The sequence below is a fragment of the Macaca fascicularis genome, chromosome 14 (assembly GCF_037993035.2).
Source record: "Macaca fascicularis isolate 582-1 chromosome 14, T2T-MFA8v1.1".
Classification (NCBI taxonomy): domain Eukaryota; kingdom Metazoa; phylum Chordata; class Mammalia; order Primates; family Cercopithecidae; genus Macaca; species Macaca fascicularis.
Window position 1 is genome coordinate 19,261,543 of NC_088388.1, and position 19,843 is coordinate 19,281,385.

Consider the following 19,843-nt stretch of genomic DNA (forward strand, 5'->3'; position numbering starts at 1 on the left):
TGTCATGTTCTCGCCTTTTTTGGGTGGGGAAACTGAGGCTGATGTCTGGGACGTGACTTCCCCCCATATCCCCAACAGATCATTAAATGCACTGTAAGTCACTTTTTGTCATTTACCAGTTCCCTTTCCCCCAGTTACCAGTCAAATTATGAAAACAGTGAGTTGTTGTTTGATCGCCTGTGATCCCTCTTTTCCTAGGAATATAGACTGTTAGGAATACAAATCGTGTCACTAGAGGCTTCAGAAGTAAAGGAACCATGTGGTTTCTTGGCTGTTTAGCTTTTCAAAGTCTGTATCATTTTAGCTAGTGTAGCAATGACAGTTTCTTTTTGTTTCTTGATAACCTTGTTGCCTACTTTGTTTCCTGATAACCTTGTTGTCTACATTGTTTCCTGGTTGGTTTATCCTCCTTCTCCCCAGCCTCTTTGGAAATCTTAACAACTATGGTGTTTGTGGTTAGTCTAGTAGAGGATGGTCAAGACTTTGAAGGCAAACGCTTGTCCTGTATGAGGGTCTGCTTTCTGGGGAGTATCCAAAGGAAACCCAAGGAGTCTCTCTCTCTCTCTCTTTTTTTTTTTAAGACAGTCTCGCTCTGTCGCCCAAACTGGAGTGCAGTGGCGCAATCTTGGCTTACTGCAACCTCTGCCTCCCGGGTTCAAGCGATTCCCCTGCCTCTGTCTCCTGACTAGCTGGAACTACAGGCGCGCGCCACCACACTCGGCTAATTTTTGTATTTGTAGTAAAGTGGGGTTTCATCACGTTGGCCAGGCTGGTCTTGAACTCCTGGGTTCAAGTGATTCGCTCACCTCGGCCTCTCAAAGTGCTGGAATTACAGGCATGAGCCACCGCGCCCGCCCAGTTTTGTTATATTTGATTACTAGTTTGGTCACTGCACATACAAAAGCTAAAAAAGGCTGTATGTAGAAATCATTCAAATATTGAGATATTTAAATGAAACTCCTTTGTGGTTCTCTTTTCCTTCCCAACTTGGAAAGGTTGGGGACTAAGTCTCTCATTTTCATCGGATTCAGTGTCATGATCCTAATTTGTGTCACTTCTTTGTTGGGGGAAAAAAAATATCAGCCTGCCGGGTGCAGTGGCTCACACCTGTAATCCCAGCATTTTGGGAGGGCAAGGCGGGTGGATCACCTGAGGTTGGGAGTTCGAGACCAGCCTGACCAATGTGGAGAAACCTAAAAATACAAAATTAGCCGGGCGTGGTGGTGCATGCCTGTAATCCCAGCTACTCGGGAGGGTAAGGCAGGAGAATCACTTGAATCCAGGAGGCAGAAGTTGCCATGAGCGAGATCACATCATTGCACTCCAGCCTGGGCAACAAGAGCCAAACTCTGTATCAAAAAAAAAAAAAAAAAAAAAAAAAAAAAAAAAAAAATCAGTCTTGAGGTCATTCTGGGTTGGATAAGTTTCCAAAGTATGTAGAATCAGTAGGAGGGTGTTTTTTGTTTGTTTGTTTGTTTGTTTGTTTTGAGACAGAGTCTTGCTTTGCCCCCCGGGCTGGAGTGCAGTGGCGCTATCTCAGCTCACTACGACCTCCTCCGCCTCCCAGGTTCAAGCAGTTCTCTGCCTCAGCATCCCGAGTAGCTGGGATTACAGGCACCACCACCACACCTGGCTAATTTTTTGTATTTTTAGTAGAGATGGGGTTTCACCATCTTGGCCAGGCTGGTCTTGAACCCCTGACCTCGTGATCCACCTGCTTTGGCCTCCCAAAGTGCTGGGATTACAGGCATGAGCCACCGCGCCCGGCCAAGAGAGTGGTTTTAAGGGTATAGAGATTCAGTTCCTAGTCCTTGAGTGGAGACTGTACAAGGCTACATTCTCCCACTATTTTAGTATTCTTGTATAAGTTTTGGAAAGATTACTGTTCCTTTAATTTTTTGTGTGAGGTCAGCAAGATTTAAATGAATGGCCCTTAATCATGAGCAATTTCCTAGTTACACGACCTCAGTGCTCCCAGAAAGGGATTAATGAAGAGCCACCAGACTATCTTTATGGAGAATCTAGATTGGGGATAAGCTAAGAATGTGCATTTTTGAAAAAGTTTTTATGGTAGAAGAGAATGTATATCAGATAAAAGAATGTAGAGAAGAAAGCAACATTGTCCACTGGGAATTGATAAGTTCTGTGTAGAATTTAGAGTTATAAAGAATATCTCATTGACTCCTAATGAATGCTAAATAACAAATGGAAATTGCTGTGAGTGTCTTGAAGCAATCTTAGGAATATTTTATTATGTTTCTGCAGGAAATAATTGGCAGAGGCTTAAGGTGAATTGAGGTCAAGAAATTTGGTGGTGTTGATGGGAGGTTACAGGGATAGAGCTTATCAACTTAATCAACTTATCCCATGCTTTGTGATAGAAGTTCACTCAGCTTTTTTTCTTTTTCTTTTTTTTTTTTTTTTTTTTTTTGAGATGGAGTCTTGCTCTGTCGCCCAGGTTGGAGTGCAGTGGAACTCACTGCAACCTCCACTTCCGGATTCAAGCAATTCTCCTGCCTCAGCCTCCCGTGTAGCTGGGATTACAGGCGCAGGCCACGATGCCCGGCTAATTTTTTGTGTTTTCACTCAGCTTTTAACTTACTTGGTTAAATCTTGCATTGTTCTGTCAATGTTAGATTGGGTTCTCTTTTGACATTTCCTTTAAAAACTGAACAGGTTCAGAATGTAAATGAATTCTGTCTTTTAGTAAGAAAGTTCTTGGAGATGATTGAAGATTTGAACTTCTAGAACTTGACCTGGAACAGAGTTATGTACATTGCTTGAAAAATATTAGTTATGTATGTCGTTAAAAAACAATTATTTTTATTAATAAAGTAGTAATTTACTTTTTTTTTTTTTTTTTGAGAGATGAGGTCTCCCTATGTTGCTCAGGCTGGACTCAAACTCCTGGGCTCAAGTAGCCCTCCCCAATAGCTGGAACTACAGGTGCATGCACTTGGCTTACATTTTTTTAAATTTATTTTTTTGAGACGGAGTCTTGCTCTGTCACCAGGCTGGAGGCAGTGGCGCAATCTCGGCTCACTGCAGCCTCTGCCTCCTGGGTTCAAGAGATTCCTGTGCCTCAGCCTCCCGAGTAGCTGGGACTACAGGTGTGCACCACCATGCCCAGCTAATTTTTTGTATTTTAGTAGAAATGGGGTTTCACCATGTTGGCCAGGATGGTCTCGATCTCCTGACCTTGTGATCCGCCCACCTTGGCCTCCAAAACTGCTCAGATTAGAGGCATGAGCCACCGTGCCTGGCCATATATTTTTATACTGTATAATTTTCACAATATTTTCAATATGTGTTAGGATACTTATAAAACTTTTGTTTTGATCATGTAACTTTAGGGTGCTTGTTAATATCGAATCCAAACATTATGGTCCTCAAGCATATTGGTGAATGTTGTCTGTTTAAGTTGACAGTTTCTCTCACTCTTCCAATTTATCTCACTCTTAAAGGAATAAGAGAAAATGTTTAGTTGTTAGCACAGTAAGGTGTCTTTTTCCAAGGTATGCCTCAGCCTTGATAGAGTTATTTTGGAGTGGAATCCACATTTTTTTGCCCAGTGGTTTGGTTTATCTCCAAAAAACTTAAGTTCCTTTAATCACAGTCATTCTTGTTTCATTCTCCAATTGTTCCTCATAAACTCAGAGAGAGCTTTCAGTGTCTTAATTTCTGTTTGTACAGAAGTGTTCTGGTACAGCCTGTCCTGTGGTTTGGGGTCATTTATATTTTATCTTTTCTAGCTCCCCCAGGTTAATATGATCAATTTTTTTTTGTTTTTGCACAGCTAAAATTAGTTACTGATGGATAAAAATTTTGTGATTATTTATTGTCAGAATGTATTTATGTGTCCAGTACTATGTGGCAGCCTGCCAATGTAATGTAAGGAGAAAATAGATTAAGTAATTAGGAGATCTGGGTTTAAGCCCTAGGTTTACTACTGAGAAGTCTTGTATAAATTATTTAAGGAGGCTGTAGGGAAGGTTAGTGTCCTTTATTGAGCATTTACTGTGTCATGTTCTTTACATGTGTTATTTCATTTAATACTTGTAAGAGTCCTTTATAGTAGATGTTAATTTCCTTATAGAGATACTGTTTTTTCCATTTTTTTTTTGCTGAAGCTCAGTGACAATAAATAATTTAACCAAGATCACACAGTAGGTATAGTAGAGCTGAGATTCAAATCAAAGGCTTTGAATGCTTTTCTGAGTCTGTATTTAAAGAATGGAAAAGTAAAACATCCATCATAATCCTTTTTTTTTTTTTTTTTTGAGATGGAGCTTCACTCTTGTTGCCCAGTCTGGTGTGCAATGGTGCAATCTCGGCTCATTGCATCCTCCGTCTCCTGGGTTCAAGCGATTCTCCTGCCTCAGCCTCCCTAGTAGCTCGGCAGGCATGTGCCCGGCTAATTTTTGTATTTTTTTTTTTTTAGTAGAGATGGGTTTTCACCACGTTAATCAGGCTGGTTTCAAACTCCTGACCTCAGGTGATCCACCTGCCTTGGCCTCCCTAAGTGCTGGGAATACAGGTGTGAGCCACCGTGCCGGCCCATCATAATACTTACGTTGATTACATTGAGGAAAAGTATGTGAAAATGCTTTAAAAGGATAAAGTACTCTTCAAGTGTTAACTTCTATGCTGTTTTACAACAACAATGAACAGATGTTATTTAAGTTCTTGGGCAACTTGCTACTTTTTTTTTTTTTTTGAGATGGAGTCTCGCTCTGTCACCCAGCCTCCTGGAGTGCAGCAGCGCTATCTCGGCTCGTTGCAACCTCAGCCTCCCAGGTTCAAGTGATTCTCCCTCCTCAGCTTCCCGAGTAGCTGGGATTGCAGACACGTGCCACCACGCCCAGCTAATTTTGCATTTTTAGTAGACACCTGGTTTCACCATGTTGGCCAGGCTGGTCTTGAACCCCTGACCTCAAGTGATCCACCCAACTTGGCCTCTCAATGTGCTATGATTACATGCATGAGACACAGCACCCGGCCTCCTTCCTTTTCTTTTCTAACTTATTTTCTGTCTCTTCCTCTGTTCTTAGGGTTAATAATCTTCACTTCTCTACCCAAATTTTTTTTCTTTCTTCATTGTGTGTTGTTTTGGTACTGTGTTTCTTTCTTTTTTTTATTTTATTTTATTTATTTATTTTTTGAGACGGAGTCTCGGTGTGTCATCCAGGCTGGGTACTGTTTATTTCTGAGGTCAGAAATATTCCCATCAGACCTTGTGGAGCTATTTCTTTTTTTTTTTTTTTTTTTTTTTTTGAGACGGAGTCTCGCTCTGTAGCCCAGGCTGGAGTGCAGTGGCCGGATCTCAGCTCACTGCAAGCTCCGCCTCCCGGGTTCACGCCATTCTCCTGCCTCAGCCTCCCGAGTAGCTGGGACTACAGGCGCTGCCACCTCGCCCGGCTATTTTTTGTATTTCTTAGTAGAGACGGGGTTTCACCGTGTTAGCCAGGATGGTCTCGATCTCCTGACCTCGTGATCCGCCCATCTCGGCCTCCCAAAGTGCTGGGATTACAGGCTTGAGCCACCGCGCCCGGCCGTTGTGGAGCTATTTCTTGATTGTGACTGTGTGTATCAACCCTTACCTTTGCAGACATTTGTTCATCTAGCAAATATTTATTGAAGACTCATTAGATGTTGGGATACAATGGTGGACATAGGTGTTCTTATCCTTATGGAGTTTATTCCAGTGGAAAACATAGGTATTTGGTAAATGTTGAAATTTAGACTGAAACAAGTATTCTGAAGGAAATAAACAAGGGCTGACGGGGGAAGAAGAAGTGGGGTGGGCCCTGGGTATTTACAGGGATTGGAGCCTTCAGTCATAGCATCCTTAATCCCCTTGAAAAGTTGGAATCATAAATCATGATTGTGTAAATTTAAGTTTCCCTGCTGCCATTTAAGCCGTCACTTAAGATTGCTACATGTAATATTTGTCTGGTATTTAATGTATGATAACATTGGGTTTTACATAGTCAAGGATAACTATGACTTAAATATCTAGCATGCTTGACTAATGAGTTTAATGTTTTACTTTTTTTTTTGTGGCAGGGTCTCACTCTGTGGCCCAGGCTGGAGTGCAGTGGTGTAATCTTGGTTCACTGCAGCCTCCACCTCCCGGGTTCAAGTGATTCTCGTGCCTCAGCCTCCCGAGTAACTGGGACTACAGGTGTGTTCCACGGTGTCCGGCTAATTTTTGTATTTTGAGTCGAGATGGGGTTTCACCATGTTAGCCAGGCTGGTCTCGAACTCATGTCTTCAGGTGATCTGCCCGCCTCAGCCTCCCAACATGTTGGGATTACAGGCGTGAGCCACTGTGCCTGGCCTGAAGTTGTGTTTCTGTAAAATGAGCTGAAACAAATTTCACACTTCATGATTTCACCACTTATTTCTGCTCTCCAGAATAGATCATAGGCATATATACCTATAGTGTAATGAAGCATCTGAAATTTTGCTGAGTTGGAGAGGATTAATAAGCACATTTGACTTGCAGAGAAAATTGGAATATTTTATTCTAGGTGACCACTGAAAACAGGACAGAAAAATTTCTCTCCCCAGACTTTTGAACAGCAGCATAGTTGCACTGACTCCTGGAGTCAAGCAGCCTGGTTCAAATTTCAGCACCCCTACTTACTAGCTGTACAACTTGGGGAAGTTACTTAGTCTCTGTGTGTCTCTCCTCATCTGTAAAATGTTGTTACAGTTGTTGTAAGAACTAAATTAGTTAATATGTATAAAGCATTTAGAACAGTGCTAGGTGCTGTATATGCCAGTTGTTAGTAACAATGTTATTATTATAACAAAATAAAGTTTTCCAAAAGAACACATGATAGTGATTCTTAGATTGAAGTTTAGATGCTTTGGTAAAACTTTAATAGGGAAGAGGAAGTTAAAACAGCATATTTGTCCCTCTTTCCCCTCAGTACCCTTCAAATTAAAGTAAAAGGATATAGGTTCAAATCCTAGCTAGGAAAACAAAGTAAAAAGTTGAATCTTTATTTTTAATTCAAAAATTATTTTATTATTATTTTTTTGAGACAATCTTGCTCTGGTGCAGTGGCACAATCTTGGCTCACTGCAAACTCTGCTTCCTGGGTTCCAGTGATCCTTGTGCCTCAGCCTCCCGAGTAACTGGGATTACAGGTGTGTGCCACCACACCTGACTAATTTTTGTATTTCTTTTAATGGAGACAGGGTTTTGCCATGTTGGCCAGGCTTGTCTTGAACTCTGGCCTCAAGTGATCTGCCCACCTCAACTTCCATAAGTACTGGAATTACAGGTGTGAGCCACTGCGTCCAGCTTTTAAAATCATTATTATTTTCGGTCAGGCACGGTGGCTCATGCCTGTAATCCCAGCACTTTGGGAGGCCGAGGTGAGTGGATCATCTGAGGTTGGGAGTTCAAGACCAGCCTGACCAACGTGGAGAAACCCCGTCTCTACTAAAAATACAAATTAGCTGGGTGTGGTGGTGCATATCTGTAATCCCAGCTACTTGGGAGGCTGAGGCATGAGAATCGCTTGAACCAGGGAGGTAGAGGTTGCAGTGAGCCGAGATCGCGCCATCACACTCCAGCCTGGGCAACAAGAGCGAAACTCCATCTCAAAAAAAAAAAAATTATTGTTATTTTCTAATTATAAAGGTCTTTATGCCTGGTGTGGTGGACTATACCTGTAATCCCAGCAGTTTGGGAGGCTGGGATTTTATATGTGTGTGTGTGTGTGTGTGTGTGTGTGTGTGTGTGTGTGTGTGTATATGGTTTTTTTTTTTTTGAGATGAAGTCTTGATCTGTCGCCCAGGCTAGAGTGCAGTGGTGCGATCTTAGCTCATTGCAACCTCCACCTCCTGGGTTCAAGCGATTCTCCTGCCTCAGCCTCCCGAGTAGCAGGGACTACTGGTGCATGCCATCACACCTGGCTAATTTTTGTATTTTTAGTAGAGACAGGCTTTCACCGTGTTAGCCAGGATGGTTTCGATCTGCTGACCTTGTGATCCACCCGCCTCGGCCTCCCAAAGTGCTAAGTGCTGGGATTACAGGTGCAAGCCATTGCGCCTGGCCTTTTTTTTTTTTTTTTTTTTTTAGTCGGAGTCTCGCTCTGTCACCCAGGCTGGAGTGCAGTGGCTCGATCTCGGCTCATTGCAAGCTCCACCTCCCAGATTCACGCCATTCTCCTGCCTCAGCCTCCTGAGCAGCTGGGACTACAGGCGTCCGCCACCAAGCCCGGCTAATTTTTTGTATTTTTAGTAGAGACGGGGTTTCCCCATGTTGGCCAGGATGGTCTCGATCTCCTGACCTCGTGATCCGCCCGCCTTGGCCTCTCAAAGTGCTGAGATTACAGGCATGAGCCACCGCGCCCGGCCTTTTTTTTTTTTTTTTTTTGAAAGAGTCTCGCTCTGTCGCCCAGGCTGGAGTGCAGTGAGTGGTGTGATCTCAGTTCACTGCAACCTCTACCTCCTATGTTCAAGTGATTCTCCTGCCTCAGCCTCCTGAGTAGCTGGGTTTATAAGCGCCCATCACCTCATCCAGATAACCTTTTTTTTTTTTTTTTGAGACGGAGTTTCGCTCTTGTTGCCCAGGCTGGAGTGCAATGGTGCAATCTCAGCTCACTGCAACCTCCACCTCCCAGGTTCAAGCGATTCTCCTGCCTCAGCCTCCCCAGTAGCTGGGATTAGAGGCATGCACCACCACGTCCAGCTAATTTTGTATTTTTAGTAGAGACAGGGTTTCTCCACGTTGGTCAGGCTGGTCTCGAACTCCCGACCTCAGATGATCCACTCACCTCAGCCTCTCATAGTGCTGGGATTACAGGCGTGAGCCACTGCGCCTGGGCCCATGTCCAGATAATTTTGTATTTTTAGTAGAGATGGGGTTTCACCATGTTGGCCATCCTGGTCTTGAACTCCTGACCTCAGGTTATGCACTCACCTTGGCCTCCTAAAGTGGTGGGATTACAGATGTGAGCCATTGCGCCTGGCAACAGTTTTTTAAAATTAGCTGTAAATGGTGGTGCATGCCTGTAGTCCCAGCTACTTGGGAGGCTGAGGCAGGAGGATTGCCTGAGCCTGTTAGATCAAGCCTGCAGTGAACCAAGATCACACCACTATACTCCATCCTGGGCATCATCATGGCAAGACCCTGTCTCAAAAAATTTTTTTAAAAATTCTATCTAGTGATTATAGCAGAGTGTGTATTTTTCAGTCATTCATTTGATAAATGTTTGTTGCATGTGTACTCCTTCAGTAGGCGGTGAGGATACCATAATGCTGTGTATTATGTACTATGGATTTTTTTTTTTTTAAAGTTATGACATATCCCTGTGAAGCCTTTTAGAACTATTTCTTGGTTGTGATTCTGTGTCTCAATTCTTACTTTTTCAGACTTTTGTTTGTCTATCAAATACTGGTTCTGATCAGAACCAGTCCTTATGAGTGCTTTGTGCCAGGTACTGTAGTAAGCACTTTGCGTTGATTCTTTTCATTCTCACTAACAACCTTATGACATAAGTACTTTTATTCTTCTCATTTTATTGATGTAGCAGTTGTGGCACAGAGAAGTTAAGCAATTTGCCCAAGATATATAGCTAGCAAATGGCAGAACCAGGATTCGAGTCCAAACAACCTGGCTCCACATTCCCCTGCCCTTAACCTCTAAGTTATACTGATTCTCAACTACTAAACACTTTAAGCTAAACACTAGGTCAATATACTAAGAGTAGAGTGGAAAAATAGATGTCCATGCCTTTATGGAGATTATAGTCCAGAGGAAAGAGAGACAGTAAACAAATAATTACACCAATAAACATATAATTGCAATGTGTGGCAAACCTATGCCAGAAAAATAAAAAGAGATTATAGTAGGGGAACCTGAATTAAACTGGAGGTTTGAGAAGTATTTTTCTGAAGAAGTGATATTTAAGCAGAGACTAGAAGGATAGAAAGGGAAGGGACTAACATGTATGAAATTCCCAAGATAGGAAGGAACTTGACACATTTGAGAAACTGGAAGAAGATTGATATGGTTGGAATACAGTGAACAGTAGGGGATGGAGGAAAGAGGCATAGAATGAGGATAGAGACTTAGGCACAACTATGTCAAGGCTTTCGGATTTTTTTTTTTTTTTTTTTTTTGAGACAGCGTCTCTGTTTCCCAGGCTAGCATGCAGTGGTGTGATCACAGCTCACTGTAGTCTTGACCTTCTAGGCTCAAGGATCCTCCCACCTCAGCTTCCCAAGTAGCTTGGACTAGAGGCACCCACTACCATGCCTAGGTAATTTTTGATTATTTGTACAGACAAAGCCTCACTATGTTGCCTAGGCTGATCTTAAACTCCTGGACTGAAGAGATCCTTTCCCATCTTGGCCTCCCATAGTGGTGAAATTACAGGCAGCAAGGCTTTTGGAATTTTTTTTTTTTGAGGTGGAGTCTTGCCCTGTCGCCCATGCTGGAGTGCGGTAATGTGGTCTCGGCTCAGTGCAGTTTGCGCCTCCTGGGTTCAAGTGATTCTCCTGCGTCAGCCTCTCGAGTAGCTGGCACTACAGTCACGTGCCACCACACATGGGTAATTTTTAAAATTATTTGTTTATTTATTTATTTATTTTTTGAGACAGAATCTCTCACTGTCGCCCAGGCAGGAGTGCAGTGGCGCGATCTTGGCTTACTGCAAGCTCCGCCTCCTGGGCTCACGCCATTCTCCTGCCTCAGCCTCCCAAGCAGCTGGGACTATAGGCGTCCGCCACTACACCCAGCTAATTTTTTGTATTTTTAGTAGTGACGGGGTTTCACGTGTTGGCCAGGATGGTCTCGATCTCCTGACTTCTTGATCAGGAGAGCCACCGCGCCTGGTCAAATTTTTTCATTTTTAGTAGAGACAGGGTTTCACCATGTTGTCCTGGCTGGTCTTGAACTTCTGACCTCAGGTGATATACCCGCTTTGGCCTCCCAAAGTCCTGGGATTACAGGCATGAGCTACCATACCTGGCCGGCTTTTGGATTTTTATCCTGAGTATAATTAGAAAATTTTGAAGGTTTTAAGCATGAGTGTCATGACCTTATATATTATTTTAAAACGTTACTCTGGGGCTGGGCACGGTGGTTTATGCCTGTAATCCCAGCACTTTGGGAAGCTGAGGCGGGGGGATTGCTTGAGCTCAGGAGTTTGAGGCCAGCATGGATGACGTGGTGAGATCCCATCTCTACAAAAAGTTCAAAAAAATTAACTGGGTGTGGTGGCTCACACCTGTGCTTCCAGCTACTTGGGAGGCTAAGGTGGGAGGATCACCTGGTCTGGGGAGGTTGAGGCTGCAGTGAGCTTAAAACCATGCTACTGCACTCCAGGCTGGGTGACAGAGCAAGGCTCTGTCTCCAAAACAACAATAACAACAGCAGTACCCCATTACTGTGGGTACATTGTGGGGAGTGATTTGGAAAGAGAAGAAATGGGGGAAGTGTGGTTAGGAAGTATTACAGAGGTCCAGGCAAAAGGCAATGATGGTTTGGATTAGACTGTAGGCAGTGGAGATAGAAGTAGAAAGATTCAGTAGATATTTTAGAATTAGGACAGGCAAGACTTAATGGATTGGATGTGTGGGAAGAGGAAGGTGTCAAGTATAATTCCAGATTTTTGGCCTGAGCATCTGGGTAGATGAAGGTGGTGTTTCTGAGATGGAAACATTGGAGGAGGAGTAGATTTGGATTAGAGTTGGGGAGTGGAATGAAGATCTCAGTTTTAGTCATGCTAAGTGTTAGATGCCTGTGAAAACATACAAGCGTAGATATCAAGTACGTAGTCTCTAGGCTGATTCACAAAAGTGGCGCTGGAGAGAAATCTGGATGGTATTAGTATATAGATGATATTTACAACAAAGGGAAGTGGATGAGATCTCCTAGAGAGCAAGTATAGAGTAGGAGGAGAAGACCACGCTCCAAGGAATTCAAGAGAAAATCTAAGAGCTTGTTATTAGAGAAACCAACATAAGAGCATATTTCAGGAAGGGAGTAATCACTGTACATTGTTGGATTTAGCAACACAGAGATCATTGATGATTATAGCAAGAACAATATTGGAGGAAAGCAGGGCCAGAAGCTCAATTGAATTGGGTTTAAGGCGTGGGAAGGGACGAAGTGGAGATGGTCTGTGTATTTTGATTATTAACATGTGTAGGCTGGGTGTGGTGATTGATGCCTGTAATCCCAGCAATTCGGGAGGTCGAGGCAGGCGGATCACCTGGGGTCAGAAGTTCAAGACCAGCCTGGCCAACATGGTGAAACCATGTCTCTACTAAAAATACAAAAGTTAGCCAGGCGTGGAGGTACACACCTGTAATCCCAGCTCCTCAGGAGGCTGAGGCAGTATAATCACTTGAACTGAGGAGGTGGAGGTTGCGGTGAGCTGAGATCCCCTCACTGCACTGGCCTGGGCGATCCCAGAACAAGACTCCATCTCGAAACAAAACATGTCTGTTTCCTCATAAGAAGTATACTCTAAGACAGTAAGATCCATGAAGATAGGAGCTGTACCTTTCCATTTTTTGTATTCTTGGCTGCTTAGCTTGGTATCTTGCCCCAGAAGGTTATATTAAGAGAGAAAAGAGTGAGGGCATGAAGATACTTGCAAAATGGTGAGAGTAATGATTCTCATGGCCTTTTTATGTCGGCCTTAAGGGTTTATCCATTTTTTATGTTACTTACTTACTTTATTTATTTATTTATTGAGATGGAGTTTTGCTCTTGTTGCCCAGGCTGGAGTGCAGTGGCGTGATCTCAGCTCACTGCAACCTCTGCCTCCCGGGTTCAAGCGATTCTCCTGCCTCAGCCTCCCGAGTAGCTGGGATTATAGGCATGCACCCCCACGCGCCGCTTATTTTTTATTTTTATTAGAGACAGGGTTTCTCCATGTTGGTCAGGCTGGTCTCGAACTCCTGACCTCAAGTGATCCTCCTGCCTCAGCCTCGCAAAGTGCTGGGATTACAGGCGTGAGCCACCATGCCTGGCCCTTTTTATGTACTTTTAAACTTTGCTATGTTTAGCCTTTCTTTTTTCACTTCCCTACTGAATGGGTCTTAGTATTTTGGTATTATTGGCTTTTAAAGTTCATTCCTTTATTTACTTATTTTTTTGAATTGCTTTCCTGTGGTCATTGTTGCTGTAGCTAATTAGCTGAGGTGCTTGGTTAATCTCTTTATTGATTTACTTGTTTATTGGCTCTTATTTCCATATAGTGATTGTATAATTGTGACAAAGTTCTATACTTTTGTTTTCTATTAATAGTTTGTGATTTATATACTTTGCACAGAGTCTAATTAGCCATATTGATATGATAATAATAAACATTTTGCCTACAGTCCTACATATATATGTGTGTGTGTATATATATATATTTCTTTTTTTTTTTTTTGTAAAACAGAGTCTTGCTCTGTTGCCCAGGCCGGAGTGCAGTGGTGTGATCTTGGCCTACTGCAACCTCTGCCTCCTGGGTTCAAGCAACTCTCTTGCCTCAGCCTCCCAACTATCTGGGATTACAGGCACATACCACCACACCTGGCTAATTTTTGTATTTTTAGTAGAGACAGGGTTTCGTCATGTTGGCCCGGCTGGTCTCGAATTCCTGAGCTCAGGTGATCCACCCACCTTGGCTTCCTAAGGTTCTAGGATTACAGACATGAGCCGCCACGTCCGTCCCTACCTGGAATTTTATATGGTAACTTTCCTGGGAAATGCTTATATGGACATTGTCCTTATTAATTCTTCTAGCATTCTTTTATTTATTTATTTGAGACACTCTTTCTTCCAGGCTAGACGGCAGTGGTGATCATAGTTCACTGTAACCTTGAACTCAAGCTTTCCTCCTCCTTCAGCCTCCCAAGTAGTTGGATTACAGGTACAGACCACCACACTCAGCTTCTGGCATTTTTTGTTTTGTTTTGTTTTTGAACCAGAGTTTCACTCTTGTTGCCCAGGCTGGAGTGCAATGGCACGATCTCGGCTCACCGCAACCTCCTCCTCCCGGGTTGAAGTGATTCTCCTGCCTCCGCCTCCTGAGTACCTGGGATTATAGGCATGCACCACGATGCTCGGCTAATTTTGTACTTTTGGTAGGACAGGGTTTCTCCATATTGGTCAGGCTGGTCTCGAACTCCCAACCTCAGGTGATCTGCCCGCCTCGGCCTCCCAAAGTGCTGGGATTATAGGCATGAGCCACCCTGCCTGGCTGCATTTTTTTTTTTTTTTTTAGAATAAGGACTTACTGAGCTGAAATTCACTTCACATAAAATTAGCCATCTTAAAATGAACAATTCAGTGGCATTTAAGTACATTCACAATGTTCTGCAACCTGTTTAGTTTCAAACATTACCATCTCTCCAAAGTAAAACCCCTTACCAGTTAAGCAGTTTATCCTCATTCTGCCCTTCCTCCAGCCCGATAACCACCAATCTGCATTCTGTCTCTGTGGATTGATCTATTCTGGATATTTCATATAAATGTCATACTACAATATGTGATCTTTTGTGTCTGACTTCTTTGACTTAGCGTAGTGTTTGGAGGTTTATTTATCTCCATTGGAGTATTTGTCAGTACTTCATACCTTTTCACGACTGAATAATATTCCGTTGTGTGTATATATCACATTTGTTTATCCATTCATCCGTTGAAGAACATTTGGGCTGTTTCTGCCTTCTGCTATTGTGAATAGTGTTGCTTTGAACATGCACGTGTGTGGGCTTATTTTCAGTTAGTTCAGGAATATACCTAGGAATGGAATTGCAGGTCCTATGGTAATATATTATTGATATATTACTGTTAATGATCTTCTGACATGTTAGAGATCAAAGCCAACATCTGCAGCTTCTCCAGAGTATGTGATTTCTGAGTTTGGCTGGGCTTAGATTGGGACTCAGAATCTCTTTCCTGTATGAAGAACTGAGTTCTAACATTCTGGTTTTATTATTTGCATTTTACTGATGGGATAATTGAAGCACAGCATCTGCATGGTTTTAACTTCCTATCATCTTCAGAGCAAGTCAGTGATGGAATTAGGAATTTAAGACTCTTAATCATGTTCTTTGTCTAAGGTGACCCATATAAAGCCATGTTGCATTTACATGAAGCTATTTGAAACGGGCTTCCTATATTTTATAATCTCTTGGAGGGATATTGTTCAGGTGGTGTTAAGCAGATGTTCTCTTTCCATAGAGGACAGGACAAGAGGGAATGTGTTTTAATTGCAACATAAAGGATGTAGATTACACTTTAGAAAGAACTTCCTGACTACAAGATACTGAAATGTTGTTACCAAGGGATATTGTGAAGTATCTTCTCCAAAGACTATCTTTCTGGGATCATTTAGGTGTGAGCTTGTTTAGAAATGAGGGAGATGACAGAGATGACTTGCTGAGGTCCCTGGTAACCCTGGGACATAATTGATGGTTAATCAAAGCAGTATGTCTGGCTGGGCACAGTGAGTCACGCCTGTAATCCCAGGACTTTGGGAGTCTGAGGCGTGAGGATCTCTTGAGCCCAGGAGTTCGAGACCTGCCTCAGCAACACATGGAGATCTCTGTGTACAAAACAACAGCAGACACCAACGTCTCTGGCATTTTCATGACTATATTTTCACTTTTTTCACGAAGCAATAAGGGAAAGCAGGTGAATTGCTCAAGGTTCCTGGTAAAATACTAGATTAGTATTCTAAATCTTTTTGGATTCCACATCCATATTGAATACTCAGGGATGTCTTCCTTATCTTAAATGACTCTTTTCTTAGCTATGTGATCTACTGTTATGATTCTTCCTGAATCATAGTGATCAAAGCCAACATCTGCAGCTTCCATAGAGTGTGTGATTTGAGAGTTGGCTGGGCTTAGATTGGGACCGACAATCTCTTTCCTATAAAAATAGCTTTGGTCTCTGGTTATACATGAAGAAATGGGAACATGTTATTAATAATAGATCATGGCAATGGATTCTTAATGACTGGTTTAGGCAAGAGCCAGCTTAAAATTTCTTAGGTGAGGATGCACATGACATAGATGTATTTTTTGGCTTGCGGTGCCTGAAAAAATAGAAGCCTGGAAGATGGGCAAATGAACATTAGATTTTGTTGTAGAATATGAACATTAAAACACTCATTAAATCTTAGAATTAAGTTGCCAGTTGAAATGCTCAGCTCAGGAAATGCCAAAGTTAAGATACTCAGTACCACAGTAACTTATCCATCTCAAACATCATGTCTATGTTAAGGGGTGTCATAAGGGATCTCTTTTTTCTCTATTATCAAAATTGTGGTTTTGGGTCCATGAGTCAGTGGCTGACTGGGAGGCTAAGCTGGGAGGGTGCTATGGTCTAAATGTTTATGTCTACTTGGAATTTATATATTGAAATCCTCACCTACAGAGTGATGGTATTAGAAGGGGGGGGCTTTTGGGAGATGATTGGGTCATGAGGACAGAGTGCTTATAAAAGAGACGTGAGAAACCCCCTTGCCTCTTCTAGCATGTGAGAACACAGCAATAAGGCGCTGTCTGTGAACTGGGCCCTGGGCCCTTACCAGACAGCAATGGACTTTCCAGTTCCAGAACTTTGAAAAAAAATTTCTGGCTGGGCACAGTGGCTCATTCCTGTAATCCCAGCACCTTGGGACACCGTGGCAGGCAGATCGCGAGGTCTGGAGTTTGAGACCAGCCTGGCCAATATGGGGAAACCCCATTTCTACTAAAAATACAAAAAATTAGCTGGGCGCGGTGTCGCACACTTGTAGTCCCAGCTACTTGCGAGGCTGAGGCAGAAGAATTGCTTGAACCCGGGAGGCAGAGGCGGAGGTTGCAGTGAGCCGAGATCATACCACTGTATTCCAGCCTGGGTGATGGAGCAAGACTCTGTCTCAAAAAAACAAAACAAATCAAAACAAAAAAACAAATTTCTGTTGTTTATAATGCTACCCAGTTTTGTTTGTTTGTTTGTTTGTTTTAAGACGGAGTTTTGTTCTTGTTGCCCCGGCTAGAATGTGATGGTACTCTCTCAGCTCGCTGCAACCTCCACCTCCCGGGTTCAAGCTATTCTCCTGCCTCAGACCCCTGAGTAGCTGGGATTACAGGCACGCGCCACCACGCTGGGATAATTTTGTATTTTTAGTAGAGATGGGATTTCACCATGTTGGTCAGGCTGGTCTTGAACTCCTGACCTCAGGTGATCCACCCGCCTCAGCCTCCCAGAGTGCTGGGATTACAGGTGTGAGCCACCGTGCCTGGGTGGTTTTTGGTATTTTGTTAAAGCAGCCCAAAAGGACTAAGAGGGAGTTACTAATACCACTGGTACTTTTAATGAAGGATTTATTAGGTTCGTTTATTTTAGTTGAATTACGGGAGCATTTACTTGTTCACTTCTCTGCTGCCAAGAATATCTTCAAATATATTTATTGAGCTTTCTTGAATTGGCAACAACTATTAACACTGTAGATAAAGAAGAAGGAAACTAACTTTTGGATGTGAACCATGTATAGAGAGTTTTACATTCATTCTAACATGTAATATTTGTAACAAACCTATAAAGGATGAGAGAAAGTGAAACATTGTTTCAAAAAGTGAAACATTGTTTTTTGTCAAAGGTTATACAGCTGCCAAATGTTAGAGCTGAGATGGAGAAAGCAGAGTCTTCAGTTTTAAACCAGTATTTTTCAAAGTATTCCTTGGAAGTGCCCAAGAGTTGGCCATGAGAGTAAGGAAGAGCTTTAGTTCTCCCACCTTGCTTAAGCCAAAGCAGCTCAACTTTGACCTGCTTTACATTTTAGTGTTTTCACATAAGATTTCATTTGGAAAAAGGATTCTGCTTCCTTAAAAAGAGAAACCCTGGAAGACCACTCATTTGAGGAATCATAAAAGAAAATTAGCTAAACCAATCTAAAGATTGAAAAGATGGCTAAATTACATAACTTCCAGTCAGGAAATTATGTCAAAGTTTGAAGTGACTTCATATTACAGCCACATGTGCAGTGTAGTTATTCTGCCCTTAGGGAGCATGGTACAGCAGGAAAAGTGCATGGACTCTTGAGATTTTTTTTTTTTTTTTTATTTTTTTTGAGACAGAGTCTCACTCTGTCACCCAGGCTGGAGTGCAGTGGCTCAATCTCAGCTCAACCCTCCCGGGTTCCAGCGATTCTCTGCCTCAACCTCCTGAGTAGCTGGGATTACCAGGCACGTGCCACCACACCCGGCTAATTTTTGTATTTTAAGTAGAGACTGAGTTTCACCATGTTGGCCAGGCTGTCTTGAACTCCTGACTGCAAGTGATCTGCCTGCCTTGGCCTCCCAAAGTGCTCAAATTACAGGCATGAGCCACCGCGCCTGGCCAGAATACTACTTCTTCTTCTTCTTCTTTTTTTTTTTTTTTGATGGAGTTTTGCTCTTGTTGCCCAGGCTGGAGTGCAGTGGCGTGATCTCAGCTCATTGCAACCTCCACCTCCTGGGTTCAAGTGATTCTTCTGCCTCAGCCTCCCAAGTAGCTGGGATTACAGAGCTCACCACCACACCTGGCTAATTTTTTTAATTTTTAGTAGAGATGGAGTTTCACCATGTTCGCCAGGCTAGTCTTGAACTCCTGACTTCAGGTGATCCGCCTCAGCCTCCCAAAGTGCTGGGATTACAGGCGTGAGCCACTACGCCCGGCTCAGAATACTTCTTTTTAAATCTGGCGGTCACAAATGTACAGTGTGGGGACGATAATACCTATCTTTCAAGAGTTGTTGTAAGGATCAGAAATAACATGCGAAGTGCCTGGTTCAGAGTAAACACCCCAAAATACTAGCTAATTGTCAAGATGATGATAATAATGCTGACAGTTTTTCGGTGTGTATTGACATTTCCCTCCAATGCCTAAGAGCGTCTGCCATATCAAAGATAGGCAGTTCTTTGCCTACTATATGCACCTCATGGTGGGTGGTTAGTGTGCTTGTTTTTGATGAAGTTAGTCTTTAAACTGGTATGATTATTTACTCATGGATGTATCTATGATTGATTGAGAAAACTTGGACTTCATTAAATTCATTGTTACTGGATTTAAAGCAGCAGCAGTGCAAAGGAACCCTATACAGTGAGTTAAGAGCCCTGGGTTTATGTCTCAGAGATGCCCTTAGTGAGTCTTATAACAATGGACAAGTGAATCTAACTTTTTTTTTTTTTTTTTGAGATGGAGTTTTGCTCTGTCACCAGGCTGGAGTGCAATCTCGGCTCACTGCAACCTCTGCCTCCCAGGTTTAAGCGATTTTCCTGCCTCAGCCTCCCAAGTAGCTGGGATTACAGGCTGGCACCACCACACCCAGCAAATTTTTATATTTTCAGTAGAGACAGCATTCCATCATGTTGTCCAGGATGGTCTCGATCTCTTGCCCTTGTGATCCGCCTGCCTCAGCCTCCCAAAGTCCTGGGATTATAGACATGAGCCACCGCGCCCAGCTGTGAATCTAACTTTTTAAGATATTGATTGATTGGGCAGGGCACGGTGGTGGCTCACGCCTATAATCCCAGCACTTTGGGAGGCTGAGATGGGCAGATCATGAGGTCAGGAGTTCATGACCAGCCTGACCAACATGGTGAAACCCTGTCTCTACTAAAAACACAAAAATTAGCCCGGCGTGGTGGCACGCTCTTACAGTCTCAGCTACTCGGGAGGCTGAGGCAGGAGAATCACTTGAATCTGGGAGGTGGAGGTTGCACTGAGCCAAGATCACGTCACTGCACTCTTGCCCGGGCGACAGGGGGACAGTCTGTCTCAAAAATAAAAATAAATAAATAAATAAATAAAATAAATTGATTGAAACAGGGTCTCATTCTGTCACCC

The 19,843-nt window shown here is 42.9% G+C and overlaps 1 protein-coding gene across 13 annotated transcripts in view; it reads left to right on the forward strand.

Annotated features, from left to right (window-relative positions):
• The window catches only part of AMBRA1 (autophagy and beclin 1 regulator 1), a 199,583-nt gene that overhangs the window by 646 nt on the left and 179,094 nt on the right, over nt 1-19,843 (forward strand). The gene's annotated exons all lie outside the window — the stretch shown is intronic.